Source organism: Drosophila kikkawai, chromosome 3R, assembly GCF_030179895.1.
Source record: "Drosophila kikkawai strain 14028-0561.14 chromosome 3R, DkikHiC1v2, whole genome shotgun sequence".
Lineage (NCBI taxonomy): Eukaryota > Metazoa > Arthropoda > Insecta > Diptera > Drosophilidae > Drosophila > Drosophila kikkawai.
In genome coordinates, this window is record NC_091731.1 from 30,076,557 (window position 1) to 30,091,824 (window position 15,268).

Here is a 15,268-nt window from a genome sequence, read left to right on the forward strand (position 1 = left end):
AGGTTTGTAACTGATAAGGCTGGGATTTTCTTGTTACATCTTAAATCAAAGATATATTCTAGAAAATGTTTAAGTTCTGTGAGAAAAGTCCTTGGCAGAATTTTACTTGAAACTTCAACTAAGATAAAGACGAATTGAATTTGAATAACTTCTTTTAATTCGTTTTCTATTTGTTTTTTATCGCGAAGCCTTCACTATAGGTCACCAAAAAAGAATCCTAATTGATTACACATTTTTTTCAGGGGTTTTTACAGTGTGTCCTACTAGCACCGGCAACAACAACAAGTGAACCAAATTCTTTTTAACGAGCTTGCACGAACATTTGATCCCCAGACCCAAAGCAGCAGGTAAGTGGGGTTTTGCCAAAAAGCACACCAAAAAGGAGCAAAAAAAAATTGAAAACCAAAAAAGCGCAGAAAAACAACAAAAATACTGGAAAAAACAACGAAAAAAAAAATCGAAAATATAAGAATGAACCGAAAAAGACAAGAATAAAAAAAAAAGGGGGGAGAACAAAATCCGCCAGTTTTAGACATGGCCAAGCCAAGAAGTGTTAAACCCGAGCCAAGTTTTTGCTTGGCCCGTCCGTGTCCGTGTTCATATCTCGTGTCAATTTGCAAGCTGACTTCTTTTTTATTTATTTCTTTTCCGTGCTCTCCATTTATTTAATGCTTTTTTAGTTGAGTTTTGGCTTTCGCCTTTTTCAGTTGATCTTTTCTTTTTGTTATTCGGCGCAATTTAATTGCAAGCGGGCACACCCTTAGCACACACACACACCTCGACTCAAGCCGGGCTTCTTGTCTCCTTTTCGGTGAATACTTGCTTTTTTTGGTTGAATTTTTATTTTTTCTGCACAATTTTCGTTGCTCTGCCACGCTTGGCTAGGTTTCTAAAAAATGCCTGAGACACATGCAACGCCCGCAGATGGACAATGGGGCCCATAATGGCCATGGCTAAGTATAATTATATATTTATGAAATTAAGCAAATTATGCTAAATGCATTTTATTATTTAGTTAGCCGCACCACCGCCGAAACATTTGCTGTCGGCCACTTCAATCCGCGAAGCCGCTTCATTCATGGGATTTTGGGTTTGGGTTGGGGTAGGGATTCGGGTTGGGGATCGGGGATGGGTTCTGGGAATGGGAGTGGGAGTTGAATTGGGACTAAGAATGGCACTGGGATCGGGACGATGAATCCGCCAAGGTGGCGGCGGCGGCGTCGGTGGACTGACTGGGATCGGCCTGACTGTGGCCTGTGGTGTTGATTGGTAAGCGTGGAATACAAATTAATAAATTATACACCAGGCTCTTTATTTTTGCTTTATGTACTTGGCCTTTCCTCGCAGTTTTTGTGTTTAATTTATGCCTCGAAAGTCCCAAGATATTTGGCGTAAGTGTTCTTAGGAATTCCAATTTATTTGCCATTAGAGGAAACTTCCAATTAAATCAAATCAAACGCTTCAAAAACCACCTACAGTAATTATGTGTTGCCTCTAATTAACACATTAATAAGCCCGGGTGAAGTTCTAAATCACATTTAGCAATTAAAAAAACATTTATGAGCCTGGTTGAAGTTTAAAATCAAATTTAGCAAAATATGCTAGCTCTTCTGCCCCGCAAACATTCAATTATGATAAATGCTTTAATCGACTAATGTGAAAAATTCCATTTTCCAGTTCATTGAAGCTTTATTTATTATGCATATAATTAAATTTATTAAATGGTAACATTGATTTCTTTCCTTTTTGTGAAATGGAAAACGACAAAACATGTTGTGAATATTTATTTTGGCCTTTTTTCCATGTATCTACATATGTTGAAATTCAATTTGATGTGAAGCACTCGGATGAAAAACATCTTTTGACATACCGACCAACGAAAAACAAGACTTATGACTACACACAAAAAATTGCCATTTAATGTGAATAATCAAGTTTGTATAGCCAAACATTTATTTTTGCCATTTCTCGCTATTATCACAATTTATGGTCTAAATTCAGCGAGCTGCCCACACTAAAAACTTTACGGATTTGGTAAAGAAATAAAAAAAACAGAGAAGCGACGAAAGAAAAAAATTGTTATGAAGGCAAAGCATTTCGCAGACATGAAATTGAATGCCAAAATATTTTTACTTTTCATTCTTTTCGGGGGTGTGTCTGTATGTGTGCGTGTAGTATTATTTTTATTTTTTCCTCCACCGCTATCACCCAAAATGGGCCACTCCATTTTTGTCAATTGATTCGCCTGTCTGGCTCTTTCAAATACGCATTAATTTCATTTATTGCAATCATCATGGTTGTTCCTGTTGTTGTCATGGTGACAAAAGCCAACGCAAACACGAAACTTAGACGAAGAAATTTCTCTTTAGGGGGGTTGCAAGGGGGACGAGCTGCTGACCAGGAGGAAAGCTGGGAGGCTTTAGAGGCGAGGTGGTGGCATTCCTGGGCACTGATTGTGTTGATTACGCTGACCCACTTCGCCTGCCAAGGCTCCTCCTCCGGTTCCCGGCGGAACTCGTGTGTACTTTTCGCCACCACTCTGCCCGTTTGGTCTCTAGTCAAATTCAATGAACTCGAAACTGGCTGATAATACTCGCAATACTAATAATAATAGTAGTAATAATGTTGTTTTCAAATGACAGCACAGACACGGGCGGAACAAGAAAGCAAAAAAAAAAGGAAAAGAGAAGAACCAGAGGAGAAGCGTTGTCACTCAAAGTTGAACAAGAGTAGATAAATGACATCGGCTAGCCAGTCCAGTGCCCTGTCCAGTTCGTCTTTACTATTCCTGACTGGGGTCTACACACTCGGAATAAATTTTACTATATATTTTACTATATTTTGTGGGTTTTTCTTGATTTTCTGAAGTCATTATATCGATTTGTTGTCAGTTTTTCTTTTTAAGCATTAAATAGTAATATTAGGATATAGTGTTGCAGTTCCTCTATTTTAATTATTGTTAACAGAATTTGGAATATACACAAAAGTAAGAAATTTCTTATTTATCGATATAAAAAAAATAGATAAATATCACATTATCGGAAAATATTACACATATATTTTTCTTTCCGATTGTACGCGATTGTCTTGCTTGATATATAGGAACAAATAAAATCGTGTTAAGGCAGCTTTATCGCCACGTAAAAATATAGATTTATATATCGACTTTCTCATTAAATATCGATTTATAATCGATGTATAGGTATTTTCTCTCTAATTACAATTAAACTTATTACTACTTTCTTGTTGGAATCTATTTATTGAAAATATATCGAATTACTTCTTAATACATTTTATATATTCTCCTATAAAATCTATTTTATTTTCTGTGCATTCATACCTTTATAATATGTTTTCGGATCTACACGCGTTGAGTTCACCTAAACACAATAACAAACTACTTGAAAGTCGCGTTTATTTTTAATAGGACCAACAGTACATACTCAGAACATACACACACAGGCTCCCACAAATTGTTTTGTTTTCTTGGCCACACAGTGACTAGGCAAAAAAGTTTACAAAAAGAACTTACAGGGCCCCCCCCTCACAGCCTCTCCAACCTGCCCCCGTCAACTATGAAATCTGCTTTTATGCTCGAGCTGACTGAACATATTTCGTTGGCTCGAAATAGCGACACACAGGTAAGTGTATTGGGGGGATTTGGGGGGAGCACTCGCCTATCGACATGATCGGACACAAAGTTCTTTGCCATTGGCGATTTTTTGTTTACTTCTTTTATGCTTTTTTGTTGTTGCTTTTGTTTTGCTTTGTTTGTTGTTGTTGGAGTTGCCTGCAACACAACCAAAGCGTCAATTACCGCCTCTGTCTGTCCACCTGTCCCGTGCCCCACCATCACCCACCACTTGTCTCTATTTTTTTCGCCAGTTGTTTGTCAATAATATGCGTCATTCTAATACAAAAAAATAAATAAATAACACACACACACACAGTGTGAGAGAGGGGGGAAAAAAACTCGGCTTACACGTGGTACTACTTTTAATGGATTTTATTTGTACTTGCCACCGTCGACCGGACCCCACAAAGGGGAAGGGCAGGTTGCTGAAGGGGAGTTGCAGGGCCAGGTTCAAGTTGTAAGTGCTATTTTCATTGTTGTTCGCAAAGTGTTGCTGGATGGACTATGCGTAAAGCAGTCAAACGAACAATGACAAACAATATTGTTTGGCTAGGAAGGCGGGCCAGGAGGTGGGTGAAGTAGATAGATGAATTCCGACATAGGAAAGAACCACTCAAATTGGTTGAATTTGTATTGGTAGAATAGCCAAACAATTGGGCATGTGAAGCCTGCAAAAGAGGGCTTATAAATCGAGTCACTGGAGTCATGAATTGAATGAGTGATGGGCCAGTCAAAATGGAGGTACAAACATTTGAACTCTTGCGAAACCACAATTTTAAGTATTATTGTCTCTGATCATTTATAAGATATGTATGTTGGTAGCAAAGAAGTATGATTCACTATCTTTAAAATATTATAAATAATTATGTATCTTAATTGAAAATACAAATTATTATAATTAAAATATAGCATTTTCATTTATCTTAAGTCTTTCATTTACCAGTGTTTATTTATTTTTACAACTATTCCAACATCTGCGCCACACGCCGTCTCATTTAAACCTCTCGTTAATAAACTCTAAACATATATAATTGCCAAAGAAATAATATGACATTAAGGCTCTTGGCCTCGCGAGGCGGACGAAAATAAAAGCGCGGCGTCATCTAGGCCACGTTTGACAAAGTTTAAACTTCAGACCCAGTTTAATTTAAAGGCGCGTTTGGCTTGCTATTAAAGCATCTCATTTATGGCCGGGCCCACACACACACACACACACACACACCACCCGCTCCACTTTGGCATAAACTTCAAGGCACGGCCGCTCGAATGGGAAAAAGTTTTCTAATGCGGCGCCACGGCTACGCAAATTCATGCCAACTAACTTCTAATAATAATTTTAATTGCCAAACGGCAGCACTTTGGCCATTACGGCAGGAGTCGCCTTGGATAGGCCTCCTTTCCATTTTTTATGTTTTAATATTTTTTTTTCCACTCTCTCTCTATTTTATATAAACATTTCGAAAGAAATTGGCGCAAGGCACATGTTGCAGGGGGAGAAATGAAATATCATGCTGACTAAGGGGGATATTTTTTACAATTTTTCCATTTCACTCCCATTTTATATTTCCTATTCCTTTTCCCTCCCCCAGTTTAACTTTCTATGAAATTCGCAGAGAGAGGCCTTAATATGCTTATGTGTGGGACCAGGCGGAAGAGTACCATGAGCAAAAATCACACATCACATGCGTGCCCATTCACATGGCCTATTTAGTGCCCATTTTAAGAGTCAAGTTTACTCCATGACATCTTTCACCTGTAATGAATGAAATTTCATGTTTTCTTGTTTTTATTTTGTATGGCTATCAGCCGGCTTTTATTAGTCTGCTTTTCGTCTGGTGTCCCAGAAAATAAACGTTTTCTAAACAACTTAATTTTCACGATGAAGTAGTAAACAAAAACTTTTGTCACCGCTGTCTAGACTCTAGACGATTTCATAAGGAAACACTTTTGACTTGGCCATAATTTGTAGCTTGTCATTTTGGGAGTTAAAAGGTTGGAAGCATAATCTATGATGAATATGAAAGAAAACTGGTAACGGAATTGGTAAAAATGCAAGTGAACTGCCAACGGAAGCTTAGATAATAGTTTAAGCCAATTAAAATTACATAAAATTTAAGTATAATGCATCTTATTAATACTCTTATCGAACAATTACATAACAAACTAATTAAACTCTTTATTGGATGCATTGTGTCCCTAAATTACTTTTTAAGAATTTCAAGTATCTATTTCGATTTAAGTAAACTACCTAAAGGTTTTTTGGTTCCTCTTCAAAAATCTAAAAAACATTTCATTGCGTATTTTCACACCTCTTAAAGTTCCAGCTTTCCCTCATTAGTATTCCTGGAAAATGGATGGCTCTCCCGTCCACACCAACTGTCTAATTGAACTAATAGAATTCGTTGTATAATTTTCTTTTTCATTCCCGGCCACACGCGTCAGATAAGAGTCACAGCGGATGCGGAGGGGGATGATTTCCGTATAATTGTCAGGGCAAAAAGGAAATATGCTTTTCGCAGCCCTCGCAACGACCCTTGGCGTTGCCATTAGAAGATTATGAAATTTATAAAATATTTTCCCAAAGATTTTTCTCGCCACGAGAAAGTAGAAAAATCTTTGCTTTCCTGCCAAGTGCAAAGTGCCGTCGGGGGAAAGGTCTGCGATGTACTTAACTGATTTTCCAGAATTTTCACACAAACACAGCAGCCAGCTGCATGGGTGTGGGTGTGTACAGGTGTGTACAGGTGTAGGTGTCGGTTTGGCTGAGGGCTGTGGCTGTGGCTGTATGTGCGAGCAATCAGTTTAAAGCTGTCAGGGCAGCAGCAGCAGCGAGGATTTTCAATGAGGCTATAAACCGGAAACGGCTGCACAGGATCCTCTGGGCAGAAACAACGTCATCGTCATGGTTATAGTCATAGTCATGGCCATTGCCAGTGTCTCCTGTGCATATGGGGTTACTTTAATCAGAGGGAAATGTGCTCAAAAAACGTACATGCATTAAGTACATCGAAAAAATAAAGTTTGGCAAGTCATTATAAAAATGGTGCACATCACATGGAACACATAAGAAGTTTACATATTCAACAGCTTACCAAATAATATGTTTTGCTGCTTTGGAAGCTTTAATGTTGTTTTTCTTATAGTTTCCAAAATATATAAATATGTCGGCGAGTTGGTTGCTAAGTGCAAATTTGGAAAGCTTGTTGCTATGGCAACAGAGTTATTCGGCATGCTCAGGTATTGGTAGCCCTGTAGGTGTCGCTGGCGCGCAGGCGCAATGACAGTTGAGTCGGTAACAGGAGTGTTACTGAGTGAGGTCTGTTCGTCTGTCGCAACAATAGGAGAGAATGAGAGAGACAGCTTGAGATTGTCTAGGAATGACATCTGAGTGAAAAGTAAGAAAAGGTGAAAGGGCCACAGGAAAAGTGGCGTGATGACAGATTCGATTTGACTGCGCAGGCGAACAGAACTCGCTGGCTCGACTACGGTTAAATTAAATAACGGATATCTCCGACATCAGAAGTGGGATTCACCATAGCCTCGCGGGCATTCTGATAAAGTGATTTTCGGTCGATATTAAATTCAGTGGCGCATCGAAGGCTTGCGCAGCCGCGTGGTGCGAGACACCGGAGTCGTGATAGGCAGTCAAATGCACTGGTCGCGTGTTGAGCCGGACGGTTGCAAGTGTCATCAGTGTCGGCCAGAAAATTTGGGGAAGAATGGAAGACAACAACAACAGCACACTGGCGGAACTGCGGCTGAAGTGCGGAGAGCTGGAGTGACGCACTTCAGGCGTGATAACGGTGGTCACATTGCATCTGTGTGCACGAGATGGGTATCAGCGGCTGCGAGCGGCAGCATCAGCTGCATGTAGAAGCGAGTTGATTTGTGTGATTCAACAGTGACAGTATCGGGTGAGCCCTTTCCAATTATTCTTTGATTTGGGAGCTGAATTGGCTAAAAGATGGGAATAGAGATGTGTTTGATTGCAGTGTTGTTTGCACATCTGCCTTCCCATTGGCGAGCCCTGTGCTACGATAGGTTGTGCTTAGACTATCGGAAGCAATATTCGAAAATGGTTTCGGACAGTGGCCTTTGCCGCTTATGTCAGACCCTGTGAAGGAAAAATGTTTCTGTTGAAAAATAATTAATTTAAAAAAATTACGAGTTGCCGTCTGTTTGGTCTGCCGTGCCGTTTGGTTTGAAGAGTGCATCTTCTACCTTCATCATGCAATTGTTAAGGCGTTTGGAATTTATCATGATTATTTGCGATAGTTTACATAGATGCATGTTAATCATGGCAAACTCGGAAGAAAAGGCTTTCCGAAGGCTGAAGGTTGTATTAAATGTGTTGACTGTACCAGAGTTGCCATTTAACGTTACCAAATGTGGGTTTCTTGAACCTACTACGCAGTATCTGAGCTATGAGGTGTGCGGTGGAGAAATCAGACCCAATTCCTAGAAAATCCTTACGTTAAAGGTCCGTCCTTTTAATCGGTGCAATTAAGAGACCGTCGTAAGACCATTTATTGAATTGGTGCCTTATTTTCAAAAACGTGTGCCTCGATTTTCTCAGATCATGAGACAGATTCTTCGGCTTCAAGTATCTTTAAGTGAAATGACGATATTCAGAAATTGGAACGAACGTTTTTAATATTATTACAAATGAGCCTGTAATCGTTATTTGTGGGTTCGAAACATCTGATCAAATTTGAAACAGATATAAGCTCTTGTGGATATGGTCCAATGCTAATACACCTAATTAATGGAGACCCTTATGTTGGTGGATATATTGGTAGAACTATGTGTCTTGTGGAGTCCAAGTAGCCTTTGTATGAATTGGAAATATTGGTTGGCGTGCAATTATTCTGACATTTTTGGCATTGTTTGCTCAGATGAGAGTTTGTAGTCTATACTTATTGCAGATGTAATCATTTCTAAACAAAAAAAAAAAAAAATTAACTGAAGTGCATCATAGAGTAGAGGAAGAGAAAGCGCAAGGCAATTGTGGAATTCTTTTTGTGTCCAGAATTCACATGACTGATTTAACTCCGATAAATAAAAATAAATTGACAGAAAAACGTCTGAACTTAGAATGGAAATCTCAAATGACCGACTGATCAACTTCAGGATTCAGGATTTATTGGTATAGTTTATAAACAACTAAAAATAATTGAAATTAACTTGAGTTACGAAGAGGGATTTTAAAGAATACAGAGAGGTGTGAGGCAATGTTATCTGCCAGTAGTGTCCCTTAAATTTTGTTGGATAGTTATTAATCAAGGTTATAAATCCGTTATGTGTTTGGATTGGAAAAAATAGACTCAGCAATATTTATCAGAATTGTTGGAAATGACTAAGTTTAAAGATTGTTGAAAATTGTATCATGTGTAAAGTTGTAAAGTAGTCATCTGGCTGGATACCAGGACCGCAGAGGTGATGGGAAGATGCTCTTGGCGGGGTGCAACTTGCGGCGAACTGCACAGTTAGTAGTGCAACCAATGCAAGCCCTTAAGAGATGCCAATCGGACCCACCCTTTGGGCTTGATACCACCACATGACACAGAGAAAAGTATAAAGAAAGAGAAATTTAAAGTTACGTTATGCCGGTTCGGTAAAATTATGGAAGTAAGAGCACAATTTTGTTAAGGCAAGATTAACTTAAAATGGATAAATTGGAAATTGAAATTGTTACGAATGAGAGAGAGGAGAAAGAAAGAGATAAAGAAATGAAGATGGAAATCGGTACATTTTAAAATCCTTAACAAGCAAAAGAACTTATAAGTATGCGCATGAGTTTTTGAGGGCATTGCCAAATAGACAAATAAGCAATCACGTTGATTGATAAAGATTTAGACGACTCAAGTGGAGATGCGTCTGATTCCCATGTGGGGAATGATGATATGGATGGCACGGTTGATGCCTTGGAATCCCAAGAGGGGATATAAAGACCGCACCATAACAGAAGGAATTGTTATGGCGGGGGTCAGTGGAGACCGCACCATAACAGAAGGAATTGTTATGGCGGGGGTCAGTGGAGACCGCACCATAACAGAAGGAATTGTTATGGCGGGGGTCAGTGGAGACCGCACCATAACAGAAGGAATTGTTATGGCGGGGGTCAGTATGTGGGTGTAAAAGGAAATACACCAGTTGATAAAGCTATGTAATTAGAGAAGTCTGAATTGTAAATTATGATTAAAATGAAGATGTAATTTGTTATGTTATCATGAAACCAAGATGCTTATTTTGTCTAAATGCCTCAATACTTATGTTTAGAAAATTAATGAAATGTTTGTTGACAATAAAATGTAACGAGTACCGAAATTTTAGAATACTGTGATTTAAAGTTAACACACGAGGACGTGTGATTTGTCAGGAAGGCCGTGTCGGATCACATGAAACGGGGCCTACTTTATTCCTATGGTCAGAATATGTGAAGCGGAGCCTTTTGAAATACGAAAAGAGCTTGTACTCTATGGTTTCGAAAGGTTATCCTGCCAAACTAACATTTGAAGACACTAGAAGTGTAAGCGAGAGATCGCCGACTGAGGCACTCGTTGGTGGAATCATTTATAAGGCTGTGAGGGTCCAGAGAGACCGTGACGCAAGAGGTGCGTGTGAGCGTTGCAAAGTGTGCAGCAAGAGCCTGTATAAATTGATGAAGAGATGTTGAGTAAGAGTTGTGGTACGAGCAGAGAAAGAAGATACAGATTTGGTACGAGAAGAGAATGAAGTGGCGAGAAGAAATAAAAGTAAAGCTTATTTGACATGAATAAAACAGATAAAATGAAATGTTAAGTTGAGACCAAAGAGAGAAAAAAGAGAGAATGATAAATGACAGTTATGTTTAGAGCTATTAGAAGACACGTCACGCGAGGACGCGTGAATTGTCAGGATGGCCGTGTCGGCGAGTTGGTTGCTAAGTGCAAATTTGGAAAGCTTGTTGCTATGGCAACAGAGTTATTCGGCATGCTCAGGTATTGGTAGCCCTGTAGGTGTCGCTGGCGCGCAGGCGCAATGACAGTTGAGTCGGTAACAGGAGTGTTACTGAGTGAGGTCTGTTCGTCTGTCGCAACAATAGGAGAGAATGAGAGAGACAGCTTGAGATTGTCTAGGAATGACATCTGAGTGAAAAGTAAGAAAAGGTGAAAGGGCCACAGGAAAAGTGGCGTGATGACAGATTCGATTTGACTGCGCAGGCGAACAGAACTCGCTGGCTCGACTACGGTTAAATTAAATAACGGATATCTCCGACAAATACGTTCAGAGAAAGACATTGACTTAATAATAATCTTTTGTTTAAGTAATTTCATTCAAGTCCAAGGATAAAGGATCCTAATTTTGTACTTGTCCTTAAGTTTAGTAGCTCGTTTTTGGTAGCATTTTTCGGCATTATGCTCGGAGTTGAAGCAGCCACAAGAATCCAGGACAAGTCCGCCAGTTACAATCCTCGAATCTACGCCAGAGTCTTCAGCACACACGCTATAACGCTTCTAACCATGGCTGTCTGTGTCGCAGAACTGTGGTTCGTTGTAAGCCGGCGCCCGAAGCATTTTAGGCTCATCGTCATCCTCTCATCCTCATCCTCATACCCGTGGCCAGTGCCGACGCCATCGTCATCATCATGGGGCCATAGTAGGGGCACTCATCCAGTCAAGAGCGGGGAAACGGCTTGCATTTGTGGTCTGGATGAGCCGATTTTCTGTTTTCTATTGCGGCTAGCAAAACGTTGACTCCTCAAGTTGTTATTTCAACTGTTTTTGCAGAAGCTCTCTTTTCATGGCGGAAGGGGGGAGTGTAATGGGCAGGGGTATGGGGGTGTGTGTGCTGTTATTGCCATTCGTAGTAGTTGTTGTTGTTGTTGTAACGCTGCTTGAGATGTCAAATAGCAGAGCGTAGAGCAACAGCAACAAACCGCAGCAGGACGCACTTGAAAATTGAAATCCAAGCATTAGGGGCGCCAGCTATGCAGTCGACGTTAACGTCGACGCCAACGCAAACGCGACAGAACAATAACAACAATAGTGCCAGCAGCCTGGAACAACAAAAACACCCGCCATAACGGCAACAACAACAATAACAACTACTACCTATAGAACAACAACCCAACAGGCAGCAGCAGCTGAAGAACAAAGGTCCTCGGTCCTCGGTCCTCGCCTTTTGCTATTTGCATATGAATATGGAGCACTTTTGGAGGCAGCTTTTTGGGTTGTTGCTTCCACCAGCAGCAGCAGCAGCTTACAGCAACAACAATATCGGCAAGATATGAATAAACCAGCAACCCAAAACAACTACAAAAACAACAACAAAAGCAGCAGCAAAGATCCGCAAAAGAAAACTTATTGCTGATGCTGTTGTTATACCCTCACCAAAAATTGGGATTTTCTCCTCCAAGGAATAAAAAGGTTTTTCGTAATAAATATGCCGGCCACAAAAAAGGGTGTTTTTGTCATCTTTAGAAAATGAATATTTTACGGAACAACAACAAGCTGACCTAACTAAAATAAACCTTATAAATTGGGAATATGCATATGTTAGGGTTATCAGAGCTCTGGTTTCAGTAACTATTTTCAGTAGTCTTAAGCAAGAATTCAATTAAAGAAAGTTAAGATAAACTCAAGAAGAACTAAGGAATATGTACATATGACCCTAAAATCTAACATTTTTAAATTATAATTTTAATAGCGCTATAATATTTTAAAGTACTAAAAGGTTAAACCAAAAAGATCATAGTTGTTGAAGCCATTTTCTGCTAGAATTTTTTGCTTGGGTTACAGGTAATTCGATAAACGAAAACTTGATGTTGTAGAAACGTTGAGAGCGTTTGTTAAGCGTAATCCAAAGAGTATATAATTCTTCGATTTTCCACGGTTAAGACTCCGTCTCCCATCTCATGCTTTTGTTGTTGATGTCTCGTGGATGTTGTGGGTTGCCCCATAGCTTATGGTGAGCCTGCAGTGTATTGCCGGCGGCAACAATATCGTTCAATGCTTGCTGCCATTTGTTGCTGTTGCTATTGTTGTTATTATTGTTGTTGCTGCTGTTGGGGTTTTTTGTTGGAAGTGGGCGCTAGATGGCGCCACACGCCAGCGAAAATTGAATAAGAGGCTCGAGTTGAAGGCAATTGCCGAAGTAGGCAGGCAAGCGGAAAGCAGGAAGCTATACCAATAACAAACACACACATACTCCAGGTCCGGGAAATATACACCCACACCAGCATTGGGTTTATGGGGAGTACTTTTCATGAAATTATATATCATATGACAACCTTTTTTTAAGGTCCAGTTCAGGTTAACCTTAGCTTTAAATTGTTTTAGGGTGCATTTCTATATAAAATACATTTCCTAATATTCTGTAAAAACCTTCTTCGGTTTGCTTTACTACAAATTAATGTTGTATATCTATATATTTGCATTAAGTTTTGTAATCTAATGTGATTTTAGGGAGCTAAGGAGTTATATAACTTATAATATATGTATTTCTTTAGCTAGCAACTTAGATTTTGCAAACCAAGACTTCGTGAAATTCGCAACATAAACGGGGCCACACACACAGGCACTCACACACACTAACACATAACAGGCAAAAGTTATGTAGTGTTCTGCGCCATGTTCCTTCGAGTACCTTCCTCCGTTTGGGTTTTCCTTCTCTCTTTTTTTTTATATTTTGCTTCGTTTTTGCTTGTTTTGGGTTACTTTGAATTTAATGGAAAATTTATTGACGACATGCCGCTTAGTCGTTTGACTTGGACTTTTGCCTTTGCCTCTGGCGCACCCCTTATCCCCTCGACCCCGCCCACAATTTCACCATTTCCTGGCACCGCCCCCCACCCACCCTCTGCTCCGTCATGTGTGCAAAGTTTTCGCATTCGGTTTGCTTCGGTGCCCGGGCCTCATGAACTTGCCCATGCCCTGCACTCGGAGCGATTCTTCCAAGCAATTGGGGATAAATAGTTGATGATTGTATGTGGTCGTGGGGGGGTTGGCGGGTTGGCATGGGCACGCCGGAGGAGGATCTGGGCGAGGAGGTCCTGATGAATGAGGGATGACCGCTGCTGAATGTGTCTCGGATTGATTGATTGTCCCTTGCAATCCAATATGTTGCAGGGAATCGTTTTCTGCGGGTGGCTCTTCAACTCACAGTAATCGCTCGCCATTTGCAAGTATTTGATTTCAGGATATTGGTGAAACTACAACGCATTCCGCTAACCGCTTGACAATTTTTCTCGAAATAAAATTTTACAAGATAAGGACACTCTAATGGACAATATTATCAGAAATAGGTACAAGCGAAAATAAGTAATAATTACATTTTTGGGGAAATAAAATAAGTTTTATCTGATTTAATATTTTTATAGATTTTGCACAACTTCAGGAGCTGCAATTAATTTCATTTAAATTTCTATTAGGGATTACTAACTGTTTTAGTTTTTAATTTATTTAAGAGCCAAGGATTTTTTCCCGATTTTCAACAAGAAAACAAACTGGTAAATGCATTCTGTAAAGTTAATAATTTATATCTCAACAGTTTGAATTTGAATTATTTAGTATTTTATATAAATTCATATAGAAATGTAAAGAAAGGACGACGTCATCAATAGCATGAAAAATCAATATTCTATTCTGCTTTAAAATGTGAATAAGTAAAAGCTTTCGTTTACGAGCGACAACTGTAAAAATTTGTGATGGCCAGCACATATGGTTTTTTTTTTTTTTTTTTTGTACCCAACATCAAACGAAAAACTTTACATTTTTTATTTGAATTTGTCGAGTGAGCTCCTGAAATGGCTATATTAAAAACGTGGGAACACGGCAGGTGGCCTTCGGATGATGATGAGGGTGGTATAATTCTAGGAACAAAACAAATACCGCCAGGTGAGTCCTGAATTTGTCGTCTAATTTGCCGGCTCAAAGCCAAATCTTTCATCGTGGAGTCCTCAAAATGAGATAGGCACCCGCCGTCGCGCATCAAGTCATGCCTTTGACTTGTTCACTTACAATAAATTAGAATTATAACCTCGCTTAGCCAAATCAACGACGCAATAAGCTCGCAATAGCCAGGGTACATGCAAGAGGACAATTCCGGAATCCAGGGGGGGCGGTTTCAGGGGGCGACAGCAACCCCCAAAAGGCGTAGAGCATTTGCCGAAAATAAAACATTCACAAAGCCATGGCAAGGGGTAGTTATCCTGGCTGGCAGCTACTGCCTGACGCCACAATCCTCACAGGAATCGTGCCGCGGAAGACCGAAAAACTTTTCTCGCGTGTTTTACCAACTTTAATATTTCATGTTGCTGATTTTCTTTATGGGATTTGGCCGTGGAAATCCCGGGGACAAACACCCGGGACTGACACCCACACCCACACCCTTACCCAATCTCAACCCCTTGAAACTCAACAAGTTTTTTTTTTATGTGCCGTACTTCCCGTTGAGAGTCTTGAAAGACCTTTGGAGTGGAATGCGGACACGCCTGCCATGTTACGCCATTAGTTTATGATTATTGCCTAAAGTTTTGCGGGCCCCCGGTGGATTTCCAGCTCGCACTTGGCATCAGTGTTGCCAAAAAGTAGCCCAGTCAATAGAAAAATGTTTAAAAACGGAAAGGTGCTTTTGAAAAACTTTTTCAAATGA

General features: G+C 39.9%; 1 protein-coding gene across 2 annotated transcripts in view; it reads right to left on the minus strand.

The window, feature by feature from the left end:
* Window positions 1-15,268, minus strand: part of plum — a 69,306-nt gene that overhangs the window by 49,900 nt on the left and 4,138 nt on the right. The gene's annotated exons all lie outside the window — the stretch shown is intronic.